Here is a 19,406-nt window from a genome sequence, read left to right on the forward strand (position 1 = left end):
ATGCTCTGTACAGGAATAAAATGTTTACAAGCTCTCAAAATAGCTTTGTATGATTTTATTTTTTGGGTCCAGGTGGGGGAGGGAAGGATACTAGGGATTGAACTCAGGGGCACTCAACCACTGAGCCATATCCCCAGCCTTATTTAGAGACAGGTCTCAATGAGTTGCTTAGTGTCTCACTTTTGCTGAGGCTGGCTTTGAACTCGTGGTCTTCCTGCCTCAGCCTCCCAAGCCACCGGGATTACAGACATGCACTACTGCCTATAAAAACCATATGAATTTTTGGCAATACAATAAAGTAAAAAAGATAACCACCCCTCAGTTTCTCTGATCTTCAGTCTCCAGATAGGGCAGTTTAAGATTCTCTGAGATCTTTGGTTTCAAAATGGTGCCATCTGGGTTTCCCCATTTTTGCATCACATTTCCTACTTTATGTTTAAAGAAAAATAAATCTATTACCAGCTCCTTAGAATAAGATTTAGATGAAAATTAACAAAACATTAAAAAATGAAACATAGGGATGCCATTATTCACCACACTTTAGAAAGGCAATCTCTCCGACATCTTTTGGTTATTTGAATGACATTTCTCTACAGCAGACCAAGTTATTAAGGGTTAAAACAATGGCCAAATGTGAAGGCGGTGAGGTGGAAACAAGGGTCACTTCCAACTCCAGAAAGGACAAGGAGGGAGAACACAGTGTACAAAGTGCCAGGTAAGCACAGAATTGCATTATGTCCCAAATAACTAAGTAAAAGCAATTTTTTAAAGTTATGTCTGCACCAAATTGAGTATGTTTAAAGCCTGCAAACAAGGCTGGGAGGTAGCACAGTAGTAGAGCACCTCCCTGTTGTATTTAAGGCGCTGGGTTCAGTCCCCAGCATGACAAAAATAAGTAAAGTATGCATATACTTTGAAAAAATATTTTGTAGTAGGTGTTATATCTTTTTTTAAAGTTTTTTCCCCCTCTCTCTTTTAATTATGAAACAGGAAGTCCAGTTACGATCACAGACTGGTTGTGATGTGTTGCACTCCACCTATCCGAGATTGTGCACCGAATCTAGGAAAACGACAGTCCATACACATTACCTGAAATCACACGAATGACTTCTTGCCCCTGAGTTCACAGGAAATATCCTCTAAGATGGTCTGCCCAGAGAAAGCAACTTGTAATGGAATCTAGGCTCTGGTAACTATGTTATGGATGGAGTTTGCTAGCAACCATGAAGAGGAAGAGAGATGGCATGTAGTGATAGATCACCTGGAAGGCAGCTCTCCAGCGTTCTTTAATTAGAGAGCTCACCCTGCCACTCCTTTACCCTTAAACAAGAACATTTCCCAGGGAAATGTAATGTTTGTAGAGCCTCCATTGTGTGAAGACCACCTCACCATCAGTGTGAATTGAAAAAGAGGTGGGTTGAAGTGGGTCCATAAAATTGATGGTCTCCCATTTAATACCAGCCAGATACCTTTGAAAGACGAGTCCAAAAATGCACACTGAACAGTCTTGAAATAGCAGGTGAAAATAGGCAAACCAAAAACCTCAGCAACAACACAACCCCCAGTGAAGCTTATGGACACAGTGTGCCTTTGGTGGGTTCCCTCTCCACTGACTAAAAGGGCTGCAAAAATTGATCTCTCAAGGCTGCGGTAAGGTCATAGAAATTGATAACCCTTACAAGCAATGCTTGTGTGAGTCTGTCTGTGTCTTGCAGATAGTGCACTTTGTAAATTAATCCTCCAAAGGCAAATATATTGTAAGTAGCTTGTTATCTCTAAAATACTAAATTGAAGAATACATGGGATTATATTGACAGAAATTACATTTTCTGTAATGGGGTTTAATATATCTGAAATCTCTCCCAAAGGCACCCAGGCTCTCTAACAGGGTAGGGTCTGTTAATTTAGGTGCAATGGACATCAAGAACGAATTTATTCACCAAAATGGATTAGGCCATGTAATCAGAGATTCTGTAATATTAATCTTTGACACTTATGGAACAGAAAGAAATACTCTGTCTGCGACTGGCATTCCCAGTTCTCCCCTTTCCCCAACTGGGCTTTGGGCCTTTTCTGGATTTTACATCAAAGAGGATAAGGTTTCGCCACCATAAACACTAATCTAAAAATATTAGGACAATTAATTAGATACACTTAGTTGTAGGGGATATTGGATTTCAATACCCTTCAAATATGACACTAGCCCTGGGTGATTATATGAAACCTGGCTTTCAGCATATTCACAAAGGGTAATAAATCATACTTTCTCAAAGCCTCGTTGCCACATCACCATATATTAAGTCACAATATTGTTGTCTGGTACTTGGTGCACAATCCCAGCTTTGCCCCAAATCAGGAATTTACACCTAATTTAGAAATAGTATTGCATAGTCCTGAGACACATCATGTTTTGAATAGCTTCAGAGTAGCAACACAATTTCTCCCTTTTAATATTTGGGAGATAAGAGAATAGGGAGACCACCCTTGACCGTGTAACAAATTCTAAACGAATTTGGTTATTCCATGAATTTAAAACTGACCGATAGGTGATGGTGGGTTTTCGTGTTTCGTAGAAAACAAGATGATACCACTCTATCGATTATCCTTAAGGGAAAAGAGTCAAAGAGAGCCAAACGTTATCAGAGCCATCTTGAATGTGAGTTAAACACAGAGTCATCCCACGCATAAAACCTGTCAAGGTATAAAAGAGGTGGAAGGCAAAACACTGTTTTATTTTCCATACTAGAAAGTGTTCTCACATATCAGTCAACAGTTTGTTTTCACCTTTGGCTCAACAATCTGCAGAGACTGGGTGTGGCTTCTCAATGCAAAACATTAGCTGCAGGTTGCCAAAGGGGGAAACAGATTGTGTGTAAACACAAGGCCAGATTGCTTACCAATTGTTCACTTGCAGGATGGTGAGTCCTGTGTCTTGGGCCAGTTGCTTTTTCTGTTCTTCAGAAGGGTAAGGATGCTGAAAGGGAACAAAAAGGATATGTGTACATCAGGCAATATTTAGGCCATTCTGTCAATAACCTAAGTGTGTCTAGTGAAGTCTATAATTAAAGGTAAAAATGCTGAGGTGTGTCGCTCTTATTAATGGAATACTACATCATCTAATTAATGGCAGTAAAAGACAAGCCAATTACAAAGATTAGTGAAGTGTATAAATAGCTACTTAGGATACTTGCAGAACCTTGATACTGAGTTGATCCTTTAACAAGTTTATTTGTTGCAAACAGAAAGTTTAGTGTGATCTTCACTACATTTTATAGCATTAAAATAAGGACAAGAGTTGTTTTTTTTAAAAAACCATCTACAAGTGTATCATATCCTGGTTAAACCCTTTCATTGAACCATGGAATTCTGAGGAAGCATTTTGACCAACAATCTGCTGAGGTCCCCAGCACTAAGTTGACATTCTCCCTCTAAGATACCATATTGCCGTATGCAAATAGCAAAATCAAAGTGGGTGTATTTTGTTTAAACCACTTTTCATTTTAGCTCTTCAGCAAAGCACAAACAAAATTTATCCCAAGTTGGTTTCCATGTCTCAATGTTGACACATGCTAGGGTTCTGCACATAGACCAATGCAAGGTCAAAGATCAGCATATTTTGCATGCTAACAACAAACCCAGTTATGTTCCTCACAAGGTAGAGTGGATAAAGAAGTACAACAGGATTCAATAAGAAAATGAAATTCATCCCTTCTCATAAGAATGTTTGGAACGCTACTGAAACTAGCTTTGGCAAAAACACTTTTTGTTCAATAATCAAGTATATCTAAATTTTCAATACACATTTCTAAAAAGTCTGGGAGAATCGCTGAGGATGTGGTTTCTGCCCATGAAGACACTGACTGACTTGAAATGTGGCTTCCCTAGGAATTCTCCATAGATAAAATTGTTCTGAGAGTCAACCCTCTATTCCATTATGAATGGGAAAGGGCACCCCCACAACCCTTAATTTAACTATCTGTGCCATGGAAACTAAATTCTGGTCTATTGAATGCTAATTAACATAGCTTTTAATCTCATTAATAATGTCTGATTAGATGCTAAAAAAGACTTGTTAATGACCACTTCAATGCTCTTATATGTAAGTTTAAATATGTTCTGTATCTATACACGTGGGATACGTTTGTGGAGAGCAGAGATATAGCAATTTTTCCCATAAGCATTGTCTTTGATTGTCACTTAATCAATAAATACACAATTAGAATAAGGCCTTGCTTTCATGGACTTTAGTGCCTTTCTCTAAAGAGCTTCAAGTATATTACAGACAGGATGGTAATTAATCCCCATTATAGTCCTTCAAGTGACATAAATGGAATCTATCATTCCTCTTGTTTTACAGGTGAGGAAACTGGCCAGCACAAGGTATGGCCCACAGCAGACAGGGGTCAGTGATATTTCCTCATTCCCTTCCAGAATTTAAATCCCACTATGACCAAAGGATGTGGCAAATACCTTGCATAATCCCCATACATGTCCCCTGTTCAAAGACCTCCAGACTGCTTATCACAGCCTGCAAGACGGCCACCATGCAGCACAGCCCACCTCCCTCAGATCTTATTGCCTTCTTCTGACTCCTGTTCCTCCCCTTTGCCCACCCACACCATCTTCTTACTGTTATATTCAAAATGCCAAGCTTCTCCCTGTCACTCAGGCTCCTTTCTGGATGTCACTCTCAGGGCTCCATGGTCAAGCTTTACCTCCCCACTCTTCATCTCCCCACCTCATCTTCTCACATCAAAATTTTCTTTATTTCCCTACTAGCAGGTGAAACACTAGTTTTAATTATTTGCTTCCTTGTTGGAAGGGTTCTCTTCCCACTCCTTTACCAACTCTAAACCATTTTTCTTCCTTCTTTACTATCCTCAAAGCCCATACTTGTACTTAATAGGAAATCAAGAAATAGCTGTAGAATCAGGAGAATAGCTATAACATACCAAGATATACAGACACTCTGCACTTGGATGCAACACCTAAACGCATAAGAAGATTTATTTCAAAGCCCACAAAAAGTATAAACAACCCACCAGGCACAGTGGCACATGCCTATAACCCCACCAACTCAGGAAGCTCAGGCAGGAGGATAACAAGTTCAAGGTCAGCCTCAGCAACTTAGAAAGGCCCTAAGCAACTTAGCAAGACCCTGTCTCAGAATAAAAATTTAAAATCCCCTCTGGGGATGTGGCTCAGTGGTAAGGGGCCCTCAGTTCAATCCCTAGTTCCAAAATAAATAAATGAAGAAATAAAGCAAAGTATAAATAATCTAATTTGAAATCCATGACACTATTTTATTTGCTTCTTTCCTAAAAGTGTTATCGACACATTCTCTTCAAAATAAAAGCATACAAAACTCATATTAGGCTCAGATTGTAGGTGACAATGACCCTACTCAACATAATACTGGCCATTGTAGGCAAAAATCTCATCACTAGAAACTGAGTTACAAGCAACCCGTTACCCTCAGGTTTAAAACACAGTTCCTACTTGTATAAGAGTTCACTACACAACAAAAAACAAATGAATATCTTATCCTATGAACAGAATACTGTGTTATAATTTGATATATAGTAGTTATATCTCTATGCTAGTTGAATGATTGTACATAATATAAATGACCCCATTAGGTTGTATACATTATGGTGCCACTTACTGACTGTGCGTCTTTGAACAAAGGACAACTTTTCAAACCCTTGATTCTGTTCCCTGGAGTTCTAAGATCCATCAAAAGTTACTCACACTAGCAGTTCTTACAGTATTACCCAAAACTAATTATAAAGTGAATTTTGAAATATGCAAATCTTAACATCTAGCTGTTGGCAACTATTTTCCATATGAAGTTGTAGACATGCAGACAATTTCATTATTGACAAGTACAACTTTGTTTATTTATAAATATATCATGGTATATTATACTATATATACAAGGTAAAATGACTAAATAGAATGAATTAACACAATCATTATTTTATATATTTATCAGTTTTTTTTTCTTACAAGGTATTGTATTCCTTCTACTAGTATTTATGAAGAACATAATATACTCACTATGTGGTAAAATAAAACTTTTGACCCTATTATGCTCAATAAAATAAAAATATGGAGACTTTGACTATAATATCAACCCCACAAAAAACACAGTATCTGGTGAGCAAAATTTTGCTCACTAAATTTCTGACTTCCACATGTGAATCAAATGCTCCTACAATTTAATATCTGCCTGCCACCTTTCACTTAATTCAAAGTCCTGCATATGTTTCTTATAACACTTTAAGAGACAAAATATTTTATAACTAAATAATAATAGCATATAAGTACATATTTTTACACATTTGACATTGATGGGCACACACATTGAGTCCCGAGCTTTAATACTGAGAAAAATGTTTGCACTGAACACAAAAGCAGAGATATCTCTTCAATTTTCTGATTTAATTATTCATGGATATATATTTAGTACGGGCAATTCTGGATCTTTAGGTCATCCAACTTTTAATGTTTCATGTGTAATGCTTGATATTACCCCAGAAATTCTATATCATGAACTGCAACACAAGTATTTTAAAAATTTTTGAGCCATGCTGTTTCTAAATTTCTGTGACTTCTCTCAAACATGAAGTACTTTTGCATGGCTTCCCAATTAGCAAAAATTACAAGGATGTAGCACTATTCTTTCGTATTTAATTTATTTAAAAGTTTTTATACTTTTTCCCAAAAAATGGACTATATAATCTACTGATGGCTCCTTTAATGAACAAATAAAAAAATAGTACTGTAAATATAAACAAAGGGAAGCATGGCTAAATCCAAGTGACAAAAAAAATTAAGAATTTAACATTAGGATACTGACAGTTATGAACTACTGAAAGAACACTAAGTAACTATTTAAAAAAAGTTTTGAGAGTGAAATTGAAAAATATTAACATCAATAAGCACAATGTTTATGTGAATAATTCTTTAAGAAAAAATGAGAGGGGCATTCCTCGTGCACAAATCTAAAATTCTACCAATATGGGAGAGGCTTATCAAGCAGTACCAAGTTTAAGACAAATCTAAGCAACTTGTAAAATACTGTAAAAATTAAAAATCTATAGGATATATAAAGAGAAGTGGAATATATATATACTGTGTTTTGTGTAGGGTTGATATTATAGTAAAAGACTCCATATAGTGTGTGTGTGTGTGTGTGTGTGAAAAGAATCCAAGCATGCCACAATAAAAAAATGATCCAGAAATTAAATCACTAATCAAAATAGAAAAAAATAAAAATATAAAAAATTACAAAGTAGAAATATAATGATTTATTCACTTCAAAATATTTATGATTACTATTGTATTATTGCAAAACACAAAACAAGAGAAAAAAAATTTACTAACAGAATTGAATCTACAAAAAGAAAATGTCAAGTCAGTTCCAGCAGAGAGTATGGAAAGAAACCAAGCATGATAAGCTCCTAGAGGCCCTATTTGTTTAAATATGGATAATGCCCCTGCATTTACATCTCATTATTTTACACAATTTTTAATTAATGAGATATAGTTTTAAATCATGAAATTTCTCATAATTCTTTTGGATGAGCTTATGTTGAGTGAATAAACAGTATCCAAATACTGGCCTTTTAAAAAAGAAACAAACAAAATATAGCCTCTCTTATATAGTATGCATTAAATATTGTTTTATTTACAGTTAATGTGCTCAATATACAACATAAAGTTAATACTCAAAATTAGTCATCTGCATTGAATAGACATTTTATTCTCAAACAGCCATTACCAAAAAAAATTATGTAATATATGAGGTTCCACCTGACCAGCATGACAAGATCCTATGCCTTTGATCACGTGGGGAAAAGCATAGACTGCTACACTAATGCCAACATGTCCTGTTTGGACTCTAGCTTCATGTATGAGAAATAGTAATTATAAATGTACATCAGGGACTTCACAAGCTGATTTCTAAGTTTCATTTAACCCTGAAAGAGAAGAGTCTATCTAAACAAGACAATAATCATTCTCCTCAAAAGAGGAGAAATATTAAAAGAGGACCCCAAGATACTTGAATTCTAGTTACTTGGGGGGATATAAAACCATTAACAACCTCAGCTCAACAGGTGTTGGCTAAAATGGGGTTAGAATGTACTCTAGATAACATTGTTACTGCTTTGATTGCTAAACTCGCACAAAACTCTGTAAATGCTTTGGTCTTAATAACAATGTTGCAACCAGCTCTGGGAAATTCAGTACTGTCAAATCCTGGACTTCTAGAACCCATTACAATATCTTGACTCACTTGCATGAAATTGTTATATACCTGCAAAAATGTCTCATGGTATTTATTGTCGTCTTAGCAGAATAATGTGTCCTTACCATCCACATAGTATTTAATAGGTCACCATCCTGTGCAATTTATTCATAAAAGGTCTATTCCTCTTGATAAAAACTGTGCTGATTCAGTGAAGCTTCTTTCTAAGGCAGAATTTAATGTTTTGATATTCTCCTTAGTGGGTTTCCCTGGACTAGATCTATGGGCTTATAAAACTATTATGAAACTCGCCTATGCTATCATAAACAGTATTAGTCATGCCTCCATGTATATAAATATGCTTAATGAAGAACCAAACAACATTGTCAAGCCATACTTGACAATCATGCTGCTATTGGTTGTCTGTTATCATTACATCATAAAAAATATTAGAAGTTTATTAACATGTGTTCCATCAATTTAAGTTATAATAGTAATTTTATTTCAAAAGACTTAGATTACCTTAAAGATATTATTAATAAGGTTCAACAAGATGATGGATTTTGGACTTGTTGGATTTGTTAACTTCATGTTTACTTAGCTTCATCTGGGTCAAAAATATTCATAGGTGGATGTTTACTGATGTTGGAACTTGCTGTTGTCTATGCCTGCCCTATTTTTTGCCCCCACCAGCATTAAGGAGATAAGTAATATTATTTATTTAAAAGGCCTTAAAAAGAGGGGAGGTATTAGGTATTCTGACGTTGGAAATAGACAGGAAAGTGTGGGAGTGATGAAAACTGTCACCCTGAATCTCACAATTGTAATGCCCAGCAATTTCTCCCTGAAGCTATTAAGACACCTCTACAGGTGCACTATCTAGTTTCTGTGGTAATGTCCTTAGGGAGAAGGGGCTCTATATTTGTATTAACTGTTCCTAATCTTGGTTAGCTAGCACTTGGGGTTAAAGAAACATTGGGTTAGAATGTAGTCATGGTATCAGAAGCAATGTAATTTTGGGGTATTATATGTGCAGCTGTTAAGAGGGGTGGCCAGGTTTTTTTTTTTCTTTTTTACTTTTCACTGTGTGTGTGTCTCTCTCTTATGTTTGCTTCTTTAAAGGTTTCCTCAAAAGAAGATTTGAAACAGATCATGCTGGCCCTCACAATAAAAGTAAGTTTTGATGGTTAATCTGAATAAACTGGGACATCAATAAAGAAGAAAACAGAGAACAACAAGGAATTTGAAAAAGTGAAACATATAGAGCAGTATGTGTTCAATGATTACAATCAAAATAAATAAACCTAAGCTTCTGAAAATTTCTTCTGCTGGATAACTACCCTTTCAACATTTTTAGTTTGCTCTTCTCCTTGACATTTGAATGACTCAACTGTGTCCCCTGTTATGTGTAGTCTACAATAGTTTATATCACTAAATTATACTAGGTACTACTTATCTAAAGTGAAGGATGTGTAACACACAAAGAAAGAGACAGATTAAAGAGTAAATATATATATATATATATATATATATATATATATATATATATAGAGAGAGAGAGAGAGAGAGAGAGAGAGAGTAAAATATCTGTACTAAAAATGCCCTTTTTCTTTGAAACAAAAATCTGAAACTCACTCTTATAAAGAATTTCCCAGAAGATACTCTGAAACAGAAGTAAATTAAATAATAATTAGTAATTAATAATTTTAAAGGGAAATTAAACTTACCCAGGAAGGCCAAATTTCTATAGTTCTCTACCATCACATCTCTATATAAATTTTTCTGAGCAGGCTGAAGGCATTCCCACTCCTCTTCAGTAAAATCAATGGCTATATCCCTAAATGTTAACATTTCCTTAAATAAGAATAAGTAACACATTGACCACATGAACATTTGCACAGACTGTAATGTAACTAAAGTTGAAATGAGAGTTAGTAGACTATTATGTAGGTGGAGTTTTGGATCACAATGATACTATTATCTACTTCTGCAGAAAAAGTGATTTAAATTCAAAAAAGGATACATACTCCACCTTTATGAAACACATTATAAAACTCAGGCATTACCACAAAAATATATATTTAGTAATTTTTTATATCATGATATAAATTATATATTTTTTTCAGATGAGAAAAATATGGTAATTAAGAAAGGGAATACTTAAATTTTAATTGTACAACCACTAATCAGAGATTTACTAATGTGTAGAATCTTATTTGTTATTTCTCTGATAGAGCTTGCTGTTCTGAATGTGTAGTGAAATCTCTAGTAATTCCAATACCAATGGTATTAGAGAAATTTTGAAATGTAACAAGGTAGACAGACCACTTAAGGGATATACTTAATAGTTTATTTAAGTTCAAACATTTTATGGTATTTATGTATGCTGTTAATATAAATATAACAACAGCAATCCTGCTTGAATTTTCTTTTTTACAATTTTAACATACTATATATATATATATATATATATATATATATATATATATATAAACTTTGATTGATGTTTATATTGTATGATATTTATAATAGAATATACATATAGTTCTTCAAACAAATATATATATATATATATTTTTATTTTGTTGGTTCTTTCTAGTTCTACCTGACAGTAAAATCGATTTTTATGGTATTATGCAAGCATGGGATATATCTTATCCTAATTAAAATCCTGTTCTTGTTGGTGGCTACGATGGCAGGATTCACTTAGAGATATATATATCTTTTATATTTCTATCCCTGTCCCTTTTATTTAATTAATTAATTATTTATTTATTTTTTGTTTACCATTGTGCAGTCTACTGATCTTCTTTTCTTACCCTTCCCCACTTTATGAGCTTTAGGTTTTACATATCAGCAATAACTTTCAACCTTTGGATTTAAAGAAATGGTTTGTTTTACTTAGCATAAAATTTCCAGATTCATTTATTTCCTGGAAAATATCATAGTCATTCTTCTTGATGGCCGATTCATAGTTTATTGTGTACATAAGCAAACGTTTTTTATCCTGTCATCATTGAATGGACGCATTCATCATTGAATGGTTGGTTTTATAGCTTAGCTATTGTGAATTGTGCTGCTATAAAAATTAATGTGGCTGGGTCAATGTAGTATGCTGATTTTATGTCGTTTGGGCATATACAGTGCAGTCAAAAAACTGGGTAAAATTGTGGTTCTATTTCTTTAACAATATCCATACAGATTATTATGTTTCACTTAGGCCTCAATACAGCTGCAAAAATTGGAATTCATCTATACCTGAGGTGAAAATAAAACATACAAAAACAATTAGTAAACCATAAAATGACTAGCATTTATTATCAAGTCATCCATCCCAATAAAAAGTAAAATTTAAAAACTAAAAGTAAAGAAAGTCTTAAGCAAAAGAGCAAAATTAGAAGCTATTAAAGATAAACAACACAGAGTTACCAATGTCAATGTTGGTGTTTTTATAAAGCAAATGATCCCAGTCTAGTGATGGACAACTGTAGTTCCAGTGACTGAGGGGGATAAGAAAAAAGGATCATAAATTCTAAGACAATATTATATAATATATATATATATATATATATATATATATATATATATATATATATTGTATTGAGCAACTTGGTGAGGCACTTAGCAACTCAGCAATACTCTGTCTCTAAATAAAATATTAAAAAAGGACTGAGGATATGGGTTTATTGTTAAGAACCCCTGGGTTCAATCTTCAGTAGAAATTTTGAAAAAAGCAGATACAATTTAAAAAGTGCTAGCAATTTTGAAAATTCAACAAATAAAATTATGTCAATTATACAGTATATAATTGCAAATATAAGCATATATAATGATTTCTCACTTTATGGAAATACACTCTGGAAAATTTATCCTAACAATCTTCCGCAATTTTCCAATTCTCTGAGTGCAATGACAGAATCTAGATGGTATAGACTAGTGCATGGCTAAGATATTAGCTAGATCCATGGTTGTACATAAAGTTTACTGTTGACCAAAATACTATGATGCTTCATGATTGATGCTATGAAATAAAATCAATCAGGGTAAACCTCATAATAAAATAAATGGTGGAACTACAGAAAACACCAACACCAAAACTCTTAAAACATGCTAGGATATTGGGAAAACAGTGTGATAATAAAATGCTATTTTATCCCTTCATTCATAAAACACAAGAACATATTTGACACATTAAATGCTGAATATAAGTTATTAATAAATGATACTGAAATATATAAGAAAGGACAAAGCTCAAAAGTTTACATACAAAAGATAGGGTTCATATGGTGATGCACACTTGAAATATCTATTATTCTGCAGTCTAAGGTATGAAGTTCAAAATTTAAGGCCAACTGAAGAAATTGAGCAAACCCCATCTGGAAATAAAATTTAAGACAGAGCTGAGAATATGCTCAGCATTAAGACACTTTGGTTGAATCCCTAATATCACAAAAGAAAAAAAATATTTTTTATGTTTTCAAAATTATACAATATAATAGGCTTAAACTTATCAATTACAAAACATTAATACAAAAAATCTATTCATCAAATGATTATATTAAAAGGTGCAAAACTGACAAGGTAAAAAAAAAACCCTAATTTCCTCACATATAATTAAATGCTTATAAGAAGAAGATATAAAACAGATTGCAAAAGAAAAACAGAAGAAATTCTTGAAGAGTCACTTTAAAAAGGATATATCTAAGTGTTCAATAATCTTAAAAACTCAAAATCTTTAGAAATTAGGTAACATTGAATAAAATCACATCATATAAATGAATTAAATAGTATTGATGAATATATGGAATAAATGCATTCACAAAAGAGGAAAATAATAATTTAAACTTTTATTATCCATTTGTAGAAATTTTTTGTAATCAAATGTATATGATACACCCACAGAGGAAACAGAAACTAAAATTACAGCAACTGTACATGAGAGTACAGCCATATTCTTCCAGAGTTGAAACCAAAGGGCATGGCTAAAGAAGAAGAAATAATAATTAAGTTTTGTAAAATGTAAATTCTAGGAGCTAGAATTTTTGTTGATGTATTATATCCAGTTTGACAAATACTATAAAATACCATGTATGTTTTATGCTGATGTCACATGAATGTTGCATATAAAAATACAGAAAAGAACATAAAAAAACTCAAACATTCAACATATTTACAAAGGATAAAACTATTATAAAAATGATCATTTTTCCCCAAGGTACCCTTTAATAATAACTGGTCAAAATTTTACCTTTCTTTACTTTTTGTTAAAGAAGAAATCAAAGCAAAACTGCTAAAATTTTCCTGGAAAGTTAAATGTATATAAAATTAGGCAAAAACTCTCTCATATATAAGAGGAAATGTACTAGTGATCATTGCCTGAAACTAATGCATGTTATAACATATTACAAGAGTGTAGTAATTTTAAGATAAAGAAATCACAATACAGAAAACTACATAGGGCAATTCATATGTATGCAAATATCTTTTTATTGTTAATTATTATATGTATATATCAAAACATATCAATAAAATATTTAATGTGAGTGAATGCTACAATCCAACCTCAAGGTAGAAGTCAGAATTAAAGGAATAGATCACAAGAAGGGATTTGTGTGTAGAATGTGTGTCACACTGGAATTATACACAAACATCGACCAAACAGAAGATATAAAGAGATAATTTTTAAAAAATAAAATAAAAATAAATAAAAGCAGAATATAAGCCTCCCTCCATTTATGGATACACCAAATAAATATATACTCCTGTTTTGAGTCCTTCTTAAAACTGTAAATGAATTAGAGGTACACACATTGGAAAACTTAAAAAAAATTTCTACCAAGAGATAAGTAGAATTTGAGCAATATGCAAAATTACTGGAACAAAATGCCCAAATCCAATGTTAATATAAATCAAGGAAAATTGATTGGGTTTGAAATATATTATTTAACTCTAAATTGCCTGTAATTTAAATGCCAATTTATCTGTACACACAGAGGAAGGAATAATTTTGCTGAAGCTTATAGATTGAGTGTCTCTCTTTTTAATATAGTGATTTTGTATATGTTTTATCACACATAATAGAACATGAGCATATTAAAAGCAAGAACTGTGCCCTATCACATCTGTTTTGTAGCTTATTTTATAAAACAGATTGACTGTATTGCACCATTCATCACAAATACTGATTTTGTTAATGTTGCCTATGTTTTTAAACAAGTCAGAATTGAGCTTAAATCAGAATTAAATTAGACCATTGTGCTATCTTTCAGATATCTTTTAGTAAATTTCAGGCTTTATGAGAAGATGGTTGGAAGGGAAGATGTCAAAAATCCCTTTTCATTGCCCTCCCCCTTTTTAATTATCTGTTTTCTTTTTTAAAGTTAGCTAGAGTTGTAGCTCAGTGGTAGAGTGCTTGCTTGCCCAGCATGTGTGAGGCACTGGGTTGAATCCTCAGCACCTCATAAAAACAAATTAATAAAATAAAGGTATTATGTCCATCTACAACTAAAAAAATGCTATTTTTTAAAATAAATAAAGTCAATATTTTAACTTACAGATAACAAAGATAGTACATATAAATGGGGTAACATGTTTTGATACATGTATATGTTGTGTTATATTTAAATCCAGTTAACATTTTCTACTCATGTATCATTTCTTATGTTTAAAAACTGAGAAATTTTTTTCTTTTTTCTTTAGAAATGTAGGATGCATTTATTTATCGCCCCACCCGCCCCTACTGGCCCCAACCCCTGGTAACTACCATTCTACTTTCAACTTCTATGAAATCAACTTTTTTGTATTCCACATGAATAAGATTTTATGGGTCTTGTCTCTGTGCCTGGCTTACTTCATTAATATAATGATCTTGTTCTATCATGTTGTTGCAAAGGATAGAATTTCTTTATTTTTATGACTGAATAGTATTCCATTATGTATATATAACACTTTTTTTATCCACTTATCAGTTGATGGACTCTTAGGTTTCCATTTCTTGGCTAATAGGAATAGTGCTGCTATGAATATGGGAGTGCAGGTGTCTCAGCAGCTTACTGATTTCCTTTCCTTTGGCCATATATCCTGGAGTGGAATTGTTGGATCATATCGTAGTTCAATTTTTAATCTTTTGAGGAACCTCCACACTGCTTTCCATAATGGCTATCTTTGTTGCCCTTTAAATCATATCTAGACCTATCACCAAACCAAACTTGATTTAGAATTGGTTGTGGCATATTAGTTTAGAAGAGAATATATACTCATCTCTCTCCCACTTCTCAGCCCTTTGTCTTCTGATTCTCTTCTCTAAAATCTGCAAGGTTCTAGAAAAAGAATAATATTTTATTTAAAGAAGTATAGATCTCTTTTGTAAATTTTTTAAATTGTAGATGGACACTATATCTTTGTTTTATTTTTTCATGTGGTACTGATGATCGAGCCCAGTGCCTCACACATGTGAGGCAAGTGTTCAACCACTGAGCTAAAATCCCAGTCCCTATAGATCTTTTATAAATAAAAATTCTTGATTTTAGTAACTGACAGTTAAAATTATCTTGGGATTTATAGCATTTTTTTCCCTACAGAAAACCATAGGCAAAATTGCAACATGCTTGGAATTGCAAAGCACAGATTTACAGGTAAATGGATTTTTTAAATGAATTATTCTAAATTGTTCTGATAAGATATTAGACATTCATGCCCAAAGCAATATTATCTCAGAAGGGTTTTATAACAATTGGAATTGATCAGTTGAACTCACACTTAAATGATCTAGTTCATACTTTGTACACTGTAGAAATAAAAGATATGATTTTAATTTTTTCTGTTTCTATTAGCTTGAATATTCCAAAAATCAGTTTGGAACTTTTCATTTTCTACCTTTAAAGCAAGAAATATATTTATTTTAAATATTTGATTCTTGCCACTTAAAAGACATAGGGTGCAGTGAAATCTTTGCAATGAAAAGATATAATATGCATATTTTAAATTTAGTCCACACAGTCCCAGGAAGAATTTATTTTTTTATTTTTTTTCTCTTTTTTAAATTTTATTTTTATTTATTTTAGTTGTTGATGGATCTTTATTTTTTTTATTTATTTATTTTTTTTAATTATTTTATTGTTGGTTGTTCAAAACATTACATAGTTCTTATTATACCATATTTCACAGATTGATTCAAGTGGGTTATGAACTCCCATTTTTACCCCGTATACAGATTGCTGTGTCACATCAGTTACATTTCCATTGATTTACAAATTGCCTTTCTAGTGACTGATGTATTCTGCTGTCTATCCCATTCTCCACTGTCCCCTCACCCCTCCCCTCCCCTCCCCTCCCCTACTCTCTCTCCATCCCCTCTACTATAAATTGTTTCTTCCACTTATATAATTTTTCTCCTACTCCTCCTTTCCTCTTATATGTAATTGTGTATAACCCTGAGGCTCACCTTCCAGTTCCATGCAATTTCCCTTAACTCTCACTTTCCCTCCCGCCTATCATCCCTGTTTAATGTTATTCTTCTTCTCCAGCTCTTCGTCTCTACCCTGTCCTTGGTTACTCCCCTTATATCAAAGAAGACATTTGACATTTGTTTTTTAAGGATTGGCTAGCTTCACTTAGCATAATCTGCTCTAATGCCATCCATTTCCCTCCAAATTCTATGATTTTGTCATTTCTTATTGCAGACTAATACTCCATTGTGTATAAATGCCACATTTTTTTAATCCATTCATCTATTGAAGGGCTTCTAGGTTGGTTCCACAATCTTGCTATCGTGAATTGTGCTGCTATGAACATCGATATAGCCGTGTCCCTGTAGCATGCTCTTGTTAGGCAGAGAAATGCAAATCAAAACCACCCTAAGATACCATCTCACTCCAGTAAGATTGGCAGCCATTAAGAAATCCAACAACAACAAGTGCTGGCGAGGATGCGGGGAAATGGGTACACTTGTTCATTGTTGGTGGGACTGCAAAATGGTGCAGCCAATTTGGAAAGCAGTATGGAGATTTCTTGGAAAGTTGGGAATGGAACCACCATTTGACCCAGCTATTCCCCTCCTCGGTCTATTCCCAGGAAGAATTTAAACTGGAGGACCTGAAGAAGCTAGAACCAAGTAAGTTTTGTTTTATATTTTTTAGTGATATTCCTTTAGGAAGAGAGTTTTATCTGTTGTGAATATTAAGATTATTTAGCACAGAAAGTGATTGGATTTATTTCTCTTATTTTTTTGGTGCTTTTAAAATTCCTATAATATTTGCATTTTTAATTACCATTTGGATTTAATCTTTATTAAGCATATATAGGTTGTACTTCATCTAAATATCCAAATTAACCTTTAATTTGTCTTAATGGCTTTAATAAGATTATAATTATTTTGAAAAAACATTTTCAGTAGAGTCCAGTAGAGAATATAAGGTTATAGTCATTAATGCCCATTCACATTACATGTTATTGAAAACTACAGTCTGAATGTTGGGAATGCATTACAAAGTGTTTTTGTTGTTGTTGTTGTTGTTGTTGTTGTCTCCATTTTTCCCTTCTTCAAAACTTTTAAAAAGTAAAAAAAAATCCTTCAGTTATCTTGTTGGTTAGGATATTCCCAAATAAAGCCTTTCTGCTGTTTTAAATGATTGCTCTCATTGAACTGTCTGAAGTATGGGCAAAGGCACAGTGTGAATAACTGAATGAATGTAAGTTAATGTAGCCTTTTAAAATTTTTTTTAGTTGTAGAAAGATACAATACCTTTATTTTATTTATTTGTTTTTATGTGGTGTTGAGGATCGAATCCAGTGCCTCACACATGCAAGGCAAATGCTCTACCAACTGAACTATAACCCAGCTCCTGTACTCTTTTTTTATTGAGATAAGATTGCACATCTCAGTGCATTTATGTGACTAGGGAATAGTAGATTTTATTTATCCAAATAAGTAAGATTTTTAAGTAGGGAATCATAAAATCAAAGCATTTTCAAACAAAAAGGAGTCTCCGACTTGTGGTCACATTCTCTATTGAGGAAAGAAGTGAAATGATTTGTTTGTCCTGTTTCACTTCAATCCCCAGTAGCTGAGCAGGGCCTAAATCTCAGAACATTTGTCAGTCTATCTCAGTTCACACTAGTGCAATCCTTTTAATGTAAACATGCTTTGAGTAAGAGGTAAAAAAATTAATTTAAGAACTAAAGAGAGCCTTGCACAGTGGTGCATGCCTGTAATCACAGCCGCTCCGGAGGCTGAGGCAGAAGGATATAAAATTCAAAGCCAACCCTTTGAGTAAGAGGTAAAAAAAATTAATTTAAGAACTAAAGAGAGCCTTGCAAAGTGGTGCATGCCTGTAATCACAGCCGCTCCGGAGGCTGAGGCAGAAGGATATCAAATTCAAAGCCAACCCTAGCAAAGCAAGGCACTAAGCAACTTAGTGAGACCCTGTCTCTAAATAAAATATGAAATAGGGCTGGGGATGTGGCTCAGTGGTCAAGTGCCCCTGAGTTCAATCCCAGTACCCCCTGCCAAAAAAGAACTAAAGAGAATGTTCCTATAAATTCCACAAACTGCCAATATCTAATTCATTTATAGCAATTCTAACAAAGACATATATTATTGAGATAGCTGAAGTGTGATTGTATTGCAGATCCAGGGTAGAAAAAGGATTCTCAGAGTATACTGAAGGGGATCTGATTTTCTGTTGTTTGGGTTGGAAAAGAGAAGTTAACAACAACAACAGACAACAACAAAGGAATGCATAGCAGATTTGTTGCGATTCTGGTGGCTTTTCCACAGTTTTAGATGATCATATTTCATTTCTTCAGAACACCATCCTTCTGAATATGGCAAGAATTCTGATGAACTCTGTCATTTTAATAGTTTTGGTTACTTTATGTAATCCAGATCATAAAGGTTTTTTTTCTTTGTGGTTCTGGGGATCAAACCCATGACCTCACACATGCTAGGCAAGCGTTTTACCACTGAGCTACATCTCCAGCCCTAGATCATAAGAGTTGGAGATGTTATAAGAGACACAACTTATATTCAGAAATAGTTCTTACGCCTATATCCAATGTATATAAGGACACTAATCAATGTAATATTTCTCACAAATTTTGGGGTTTTTTTGTACCTAAAACTTTATTTTTCAAAAGCATTAATAAATACTTT

General features: G+C 33.4%; 1 pseudogene across 1 annotated transcript in view; it reads left to right on the plus strand.

Moving 5' to 3' along the window:
* Nucleotides 1–623: 623 nt before the first annotated feature.
* The window catches only part of LOC308633227 (axin interactor, dorsalization-associated protein-like), a 49,524-nt pseudogene continuing 30,741 nt past the window's right edge, over nt 624–19,406 (plus strand). Inside the window, exons 1-5 of the transcript XR_014024332.1 lie at nt 624–715; nt 2,574–2,656; nt 4,358–4,380; nt 15,835–15,888; nt 17,312–17,366. The product of XR_014024332.1 is annotated as an axin interactor, dorsalization-associated protein-like (transcript). The remainder of the gene's footprint in view (nt 716–2,573; nt 2,657–4,357; nt 4,381–15,834; nt 15,889–17,311; nt 17,367–19,406) is intronic.

The sequence above is a fragment of the Spermophilus citellus genome, assembly GCF_964194105.1.
Source record: "Spermophilus citellus genome assembly, chromosome: 14".
Classification (NCBI taxonomy): domain Eukaryota; kingdom Metazoa; phylum Chordata; class Mammalia; order Rodentia; family Sciuridae; genus Spermophilus; species Spermophilus citellus.